Raw genomic sequence first — 8565 nt, forward strand, 5'->3', positions numbered from 1 at the left:
GCTTGCGATGACTTCAGACTGTTCAGTTCCTGTTTTGACATCACAAACCCGCCCTGCGTTCGCCCAGCCACGCCTGCGTTTTTCCTGGCACGCCTGCGTTTTCTCGAACACTCCCTGAAAACGGTCAGTTGACACCCAGAAACGCCCACTTCCTGTCAATCACTCTGCGGCCAGCAGTGCGACTGAAAAGCTTCGCTAGACCCTGTGTGAAACTACATCGTTCGTTGTAATAGTACGACGCGCGTGCGCATTGCGCCGCATACGCATGCGCAGCAGTGCCGTTTTTTTGCATCATCGCCGCACAGCGAACATTTTCAGCTAGCGATCAACTCGGAATGACCCCCACTGTGACTCCTATGAGATAACACAGTATTGAGCTGTTCCTTTCCTGTCTCCCTCCTTCTCACCCTGATAATAGGTGATGGTTGTTACATACGCTGTAATTGTTCTCTCCTGTCTGCTGTTACTCCTTTATCTCTGCTGTGTGATGTCGGCATGTTGTGTCAGCTATGACCCAGGCTGCTGTTATTATAACACCTAGGGGGGTCATTCTGAGTTGATCGCTAGCTGCCGTTGTTCGCAGCGATCAAGCTAAAAATCAGCATTTCTGCACATGCACCGCAATGTGCACGTGCGACGTACGGGTACAAAGAGCATCGTGGTTTTGCACAGGTTCTAGCGAAGCTTTCAGTCGCACGGCCGAACGCAGGAAGATTGACATGAAGTTGGGCGTTTCTGGGTGGTAACTGACCGTCAGGAAAAACGCAGGCGTGGCAGAAAAAACACAGGCGTGGCTGGGCGAACGCTGGGTGTGTGTGTGACAGCCGTCCCTCCATCGTTATAATCAACGCACAGGAAGAGTAATTACAGGGCTGGTCTTGTTTTGCACAAAATGATTTTGCAGGCGCTCTGCTGCACAAGTGTTCGCACTTCTGCAAAGCGAAAATACACTCCCCAGTGGGCGGCGACTATGCGTTTGCACGGTTGCTAAAAGTAGCCAGCGAGCGATCAACTCGGAATGACCCCCTTGTGTAATCTGATAGTTCTACATTTATTAGGTACTTTGGCCCAAATGTATTAACAACAAAATACACAAAAATAAGGTATTGCGCTGACCTGCTGATGATATTACTAATAAACTTTATTCTATTTCCATATGTGGTAATTCCACTTTTCTAAATGCCCTGCCGCTGCCTCCAAAAGAAGGTATTTGCACAAACCTCCTGCAATGGAACAAGACAATACAAATAGAACAAATGGTGACGCGGCTGGGATTTTTAGAACTGTGGATTAGATATCAATACTTACAATAAGCAGCATAAATTGTAAATTCATAAAAGATTTTTATTCCACTGATAAAATCAAATATAAAATATAGAAAAACATGATGTACACCATATATACCTAAATCATACTTATAACTGATCCCATAATCTTAATAGGCCATCCGAAATAAACTTGGATAGTATTATAAAAGGAATATTCCTCTCAACAAATGAATGATAAAAAATCACAATAGTCTCTAAATGAGGTGCCGGCACCCTTTATGATTTCCCAATTATTGATTTGATGTCCCGGATTTGGGAATTTATAGCAGGTAAGTAGCAATATACACCTTGGGGATTTCCACTTTTAGATCCTTTATATCATACAGTATAAGGAATTGTTTCCTTTGGCCAATTCTTTATTTAAACAACTGTGTAGTCTGAATCTCATACACAGTGTACCTGTATCTCCACGTATTTAGCCTCCTCGTCCACTCTGCTGGCTCTGCCAGTGTTTTACAGCATTGGTGGTGAATGGAGGTGCCGAGTGACGAGGCGGAGAAACGCGTCATACGAGGGGGCTATACGAGAGTGATTTCCACTATTCACAGCAGACTTTTTCCTTGCGGCAGGAGAACCTGAACCACGGGGGAGAAAATACACCCGCACCTCCATTTGTTCTATTTGTATTGTCTTGTTCCAAATGTATTAAGCCTTAAAAAGCGATAGAGGTGAGAGAGACGCATAAGGGGGGTAATTCCAAGTTGATCGCAGCAGGATTTTTGATAGCAATTGGGCAAAACCATGTGCACTGCAGGTGGGGCAGATGTAACATGTGCAGAGAGAGTTAGATTTGGGTGGGTTATTTTGTTTCTGTGCAGGGTAAATACTGGCTGCTTTATTTTTACACTGCAATTTAGATTGCAGATTGAACTCACCACACCCAAATCTAACTCTCTCTGCACATGTTACATCTGCCGCCCCTGCAGTGCACATGGTTTTGCCCAACTGCTAAAAAATGTCCTGCTGCGATCAACTTGGAATTACCCCCCATGGAGTGATAAAGTAGCAGCCAATCAGCTCCTAACTGTCATTATTCAAACACATCCTGTAACATGACAGTCATGAGCTGATTGGCTGGCAGTTTATCACTCTTTATCCGTTTCCACTTTATCACTTTCTAAGGCTTAATACATTTGGGTCTTAATTTGTATTAGCACAACTTTGGTTAATAAGGAACTTAGATCAGCACATCTGGAATTTATTCTCAGGAATCTCGTTATATGTTAATTATTATTATCAAAGTCGCGCTGTTATTTCCACGTCGCGCTGTGTGAGGAATCCGATCAAAGCCCTCCCACCATGCCCTGTAGCCGCCGCGGCCCTCTGCGCATGCGCAGACAGACTCCCGGGGACGATACCCAGAAGGGATTGGCGCGCATTGCGAAGGACGGCTCTAATCGCAAGATCTGTCCCTCACAACACTAATCGCATATGTTAGTATACATGGGATTAGTGTCTGCGCGTGGCAGGATGTGCCGCAACAGGTTGGTACATCCCACCATTAATATCATATCTGCTCAGTACACGGAAGCCCTCACGTGCTCAGCGCTGGGTGGGGTGATACTGTGGGCTGTCCTGTACTCTCATCCTTCAGCAAGCCTGGGGCAAGGGGGGGGGCTCTGCCGCGGCAGGTGTAGGAGGAGCCTGTAGTGTCCCACGTCATGTACTAAGGATCGTGGCTGGCGAATTGGAGGAGAGAAGATGAGTAAATGACGCATCCATACTGGAGCGTGCTTGGGAAATCACATCCTATGCCAGGGGGGAAAGTAAGATATTACAGTATAATATTCCTGGTATATGTCACTGGTCAGAGGGTGGGGGTGGCTGGGGGCAGGGTAACAGTGCGGGTGATGGAATGATAATGGGGCGAGACGCGTGCAGGACACTAATATGCTGACAGATCACCTAGGTACGGGTGCGGGCGGGGGAGAGGTGTAATTGGATACAGAGGATACAGGAGGAATTCCCCGGATTCCAGGCACACAGATGAGACAATGAGGTGTAGTGTTATACTACAGAGAGGAGATGGGAGGAGTCTCCAGGTTCTGGCCCATTCGCCGGTCCCTGCTGCCGCCGCCGCGTTCTATGGAAGACATGACCTCCGTATAGAGTGCAGACTTCCCTCATCTTTGGTGACGCTCCAGAAGGGAATTATTTGTATTGCAAACGTTTGTTTTGACTTAGGTGTTTGCGAACGTGAACCTGCGCAAATGACATATATCCGTCTATTACGTTTTATTCATATAGCGCCAACATATTCCGCTTTACAAATCCGTGATAACACAAGACTGGGTAATAACAGACAGGGGAACCTATGCTGAGACGTACAGAAACCTGGTGGTGGGTGGGCAGCACATGCACGTAGAGCGTTACTGTAAATGGGGGGGCTCCGGTTTCTGGGAGCGCTGAGGCCAGAGTCTGGGTCTTCCAATGCAGATTTCCTGGCCCCGGCTGAGCAGTTTCTGGCTTATGGGGGGGATTTATCAAGGATCGCTGGGCTGGGTCTTGATGCCCAGGATCACATTGCAAAATGCAATCCTATCAGGTGGATTTCTCACCCGCCACAGTCAGGGTCAGGGGTCAAGGAGGCCGTCCCTGCAATGTTCTGAGTGCAGCGTCCGGGTCTCTGCGCACACGCACTCCGCTTACCAGCATGCACTGGGACATGGTTAGCCGGCATTGCCGCGCCCTGTACCTGCACATCTCCCTGATCTGCCTCGCCAAGTGCTATGTACATGCAGCAGCAAATACTGCGCGAGCTGTGCACATGACCGCGCTACACATCTTATAGTCATGATCTAACGGACCCCCATCCACTACTCAGACTCGTCTGACCTGCAGATCGCAGCAGATCTCTCTTTATCTCTCCCGGGAATCGGATCGGACCCTGGCTTTAATTTTCACTACATTCACTTCAGATATATCTGATGCACACATGCTACATGCGATTGATCTGATGCTGCTGCTGCCGCCGCGTCCTGTGGTGGGTGGGAGTGGGCAGGGAGAGTCAAGTGACGCTTCAGATGACTCTGATCAGATACATCTGAAGTAAAATAAACACTCCGATGTGCACCTGATTTCTTCAGATTCTGATAAATAGTTGGGGCAGCCACAGAGATCTGTAGTTCAGACATATCTGACACGGGACTGCGCATCGGATCGGAGGAGCCATCCAATGTGACACTTTTCTTCAGATTTTTCGGTCAGATGCGTCGAAATCTGAAGAAAAGTGCACAAATGGGACTAGTGTATGGGGACAAATCGGACTAGTGGATGGGGACAATCGGACTAGTGGATGGGGACAATCGGACTAGTGGATGGGGACAATCGGACTAGTGGATGGGGCCTTAACCCTTCATCTCTAACGCTACAAGCTGACTATTCACACACTCACTTCCTGCAGGGAGGCAGCGCCATCTAGAGGCTGCAGTGGGAATTATAATGTGCTGTCCTGAGCACTGAGTGGACCATTGTGGAAACATTTATAAAATGATAGAATTTAGTGCAGTCCGCTCTATATATCGTGCTATAAGAACAATAGAGGGAGCAGGTGATGTTCTATATATCGTGCTATAAGAACAATAGAGGGAGCAGGTGATGTTCTATATATCGTGCTATAAGAACAATATAGGGAGCAGGTGATGTTCTATATATCGTGCTATAAGAACAATATAGGGAGCAGGTGATGTTCTATATATCGTGCTATAAGAACAATAGAGGGAGCAGGTGATGTTCTATATATCGCGCTATAAGAACAATAGAGGGAGCAGGTGATGTTCTATATATCGTGCTATAAGAACAATAGAGGGAGCAGGTGATGTTCTATATATCGTGCTATAAGAACAATAGAGGGAGCAGGTGATGTTCTATATATCGTGCTATAAGAACAATAGAGGGAGCAGGTGATGTTCTATATATCGTGCTATAAGAACAATCGAGGGAGCAGGTGATGTTCTATATATCGCGCTATAAGAACAATAGAGGGAGCAGGTGATGTTCTATATATCGTGCTATAAGAACAATAGAGGGAGCAGGTGATGTTCTATATATCGCGCTATAAGAACAATAGAGGGAGCAGGTGATGTTCTATATATCGTGCTATAAGAACAATAGAGGGAGCAGGTGATGTTCTATATATCGTGCTATAAGAACAATAGAGGGAGCAGGTGATGTTCTATATATCGTGCTATAAGAACAATAGAGGGAGCAGGTGATGTTCTATATATCGTGCTATAAGAACAATAGAGGGAGCAGGTGATGTTCTATATATCGTGCTATAAGAACAATAGAGGGAGCAGGTGATGTTCTATATATCGCGCTATAAGAACAATAGAGGGAGCAGGTGATGTTCTATATATCGTGCTATAAGAACAATAGAGGGAGCAGGTGATGTTCTATATATCGCGCTATAAGAACAATAGAGGGAGCAGGTGATGTTCTATATATCGCGCTATAAGAACAATAGAGGGAGCAGGTGATGTTCTATATATCGCGCTATAAGAACAATAGAGGGAGCAGGTGATGTTCTATATATCGCGCTATAAGAACAATAGAGGGAGCAGGTGATGTTCTATATATCGTGCTATAAGAACAATCGAGGGAGCAGGTGATGTTCTATATATCGCGCTATAAGAACAATAGAGGGAGCAGGTGATGTTCTATATATCGCGCTATAAGAACAATAGAGGGAGCAGGTGATGTTCTATATATCGTGCTATAAGAACAATAGAGGGAGCAGGTGATGTTCTATATATCGTGCTATAAGAACAATAGAGGGAGCAGGTGATGTTCTATATATCGTGCTATAAGAACAATAGAGGGAGCAGGTGATGTTCTATATATCGTGCTATAAGAACAATAGAGGGAGCAGGTGATGTTCTATATATCGTGCTATAAGAACAATAGAGGGAGCAGGTGATGTTCTATATATCGTGCTATAAGAACAATAGAGGGAGCAGGTGATGTTCTATATATCGTGCTATAAGAACAATAGAGGGAGCAGGTGGTGTTCTATATATCGTGCTATAAGAACAATAGAGGGAGCAGGTGATGTTCTCACAGCCGGTGTGAATTTACCATTATAGAGAGCCTGAGGTTTGCGCTAACCCCTGTGTGGGAAAGTGCACCGGCCTTCAAGACGTCTCCTATGGCCTAGAGGTAACTTTCATCCCAGCCGCTGGGGCCAATAGGAAAGGTCTCCAGTGCTCCCTCTACTGAGGGATACACCAAAGCTTCACTGAGAGAACGTGGGGGGTCATTCAGACCCGATCGCTGCTGTATGTTTTCACACAGCAGCAATTGGGTCTGAACTGCGCATGCGCCGGCGCCACAGTGTACCGGCGCATGGCAGGCAGCCGACGACTGCCTTAGGCTAGCAATTCCCTCTGCTTAATTGACAGGCAGAGGCGGTTGCTGGGTGGGAGGGGGCGGGCCAGCGGCGTTTGTCCGCCGCTTAGGGGGAGCGTGCCGGGAAACGCAGGCTGGTAGTCCCGGTGAGTGGGGGCTGGTAGTCTCGGGGAGTGGGTCGGGTAGTCCCGGTGAGTAGGGGCTGGTAGTTAGAGATGAGCGCCTGAAATTTTTCGGGTTTTGTGTTTTGGTTTTGGGTTCGGTTCCGCGGCCGTGTTTTGGGTTCGAACGCGTTTTGGCAAAACCTCACCGAATTTTTTTTGTCGGATTCGGGTGTGTTTTGGATTCGGGTGTTTTTTTCAAAAAACACTAAAAAACAGCTTAAATCATAGAATTTGGGGGTCATTTTGATCCCAAAGTATTATTAACCTCAAAAACCATAATTTACACTCATTTTCAGTCTATTCTGAATACCTCACACCTCACAATATTATTTTTAGTCCTAAAATTTGCACCGAGGTCGCTGTGTGAGTAAGATAAGCGACCCTAGTGGCCGACACAAACACCGGGCCCATCTAGGAGTGGCACTGCAGTGTCACGCAGGATGTCCCTTCCAAAAAACCCTCCCCAAACAGCACATGACGCAAAGAAAAAAAGAGGCGCAATGAGGTAGCTGTGTGAGTAAGATTAGCGACCCTAGTGGCCGACACAAACACCGGGCCCATCTAGGAGTGGCACTGCAGTGTCACGCAGGATGGCCCTTCCAAAAAACCCTCCCCAAACAGCACATGACGCAAAGAAAAAAAGAGGCGCAATGAGGTAGCTGTGTGAGTAAGATTAGCGACCCTAGTGGCCGACACAAACACCGGGCCCATCTAGGAGTGGCACTGCAGTGTCACGCAGGATGTCCCTTCCAAAAAACCCTCCCCAAACAGCACATGACGCAAAGAAAAAAAGAGGCGCAATGAGGTAGCTGTGTGAGTAAGATTAGCAACCCTAGTGGCCGACACAAACACCGGGCCCATCTAGGAGTGGCACTGCAGTGTCACGCAGGATGTCCCTTCCAAAAAACCCTCCCCAAACAGCACATGACGCAAAGAAAAAAAGAGGCGCAATGAGGTAGCTGACTGTGTGAGTAAGATTAGCGACCCTAGTGGCCGACACAAACACCGGGCCCATCTAGGAGTGGCACTGCAGTGTCACGCAGGATGTCCCTTCCAAAAAACCCTCCCCAATCAGCACATGATGCAAAGAAAAAGAAAAGAAAAAAGAGGTGCAAGATGGAATTGTCCTTGGGCCCTCCCACCCACCCTTATGTTGTATAAACAAAACAGGACATGCACACTTTAACCAACCCATCATTTCAGTGACAGGGTCTGCCACACGACTGTGACTGATATGACGGGTTGGTTTGGACCCCCCCCAAAAAAGAAGCAATTAATCTCTCCTTGCACAAACTGGCTCTACAGAGGCAAGATGTCCACCTCATCTTCACCCTCCGATATATCACCGTGTACATCCCCCTCCTCACAGATTATCAATTCGTCCCCACTGGAATCCACCATCTCAGCTCCCTGTGTACTTTGTGGAGGCAATTGCTGCTGGTCAATGTCTCCGCGGAGGAATTGATTATAATTCATTTTAATGAACATCATCTTCTCCACATTTTCTGGATGTAACCTCGTACGCCGATTGCTGACAAGGTGAGCGGCGGCACTAAACACTCTTTCGGAGTACACACTTGTGGGAGGGCAACTTAGGTAGAATAAAGCCAGTTTGTGCAAGGGCCTCCAAATTGCCTCTTTTTCCTGCCAGTATAAGTACGGACTGTGTGACGTGCCTACTTGGATGCGGTCACTCATATAATCCTCCACCATTCTATCAATGTTGA

General features: G+C 47.0%; 1 protein-coding gene across 1 annotated transcript in view; it reads left to right on the top strand.

The window, feature by feature from the left end:
* Positions 1-8565, top strand: part of RASSF1 (Ras association domain family member 1) — a 132049-nt gene that overhangs the window by 19362 nt on the left and 104122 nt on the right. The gene's annotated exons all lie outside the window — the stretch shown is intronic.

The sequence above is a fragment of the Pseudophryne corroboree genome, chromosome 9, assembly GCF_028390025.1.
Source record: "Pseudophryne corroboree isolate aPseCor3 chromosome 9, aPseCor3.hap2, whole genome shotgun sequence".
NCBI lineage: Eukaryota > Metazoa > Chordata > Amphibia > Anura > Myobatrachidae > Pseudophryne > Pseudophryne corroboree.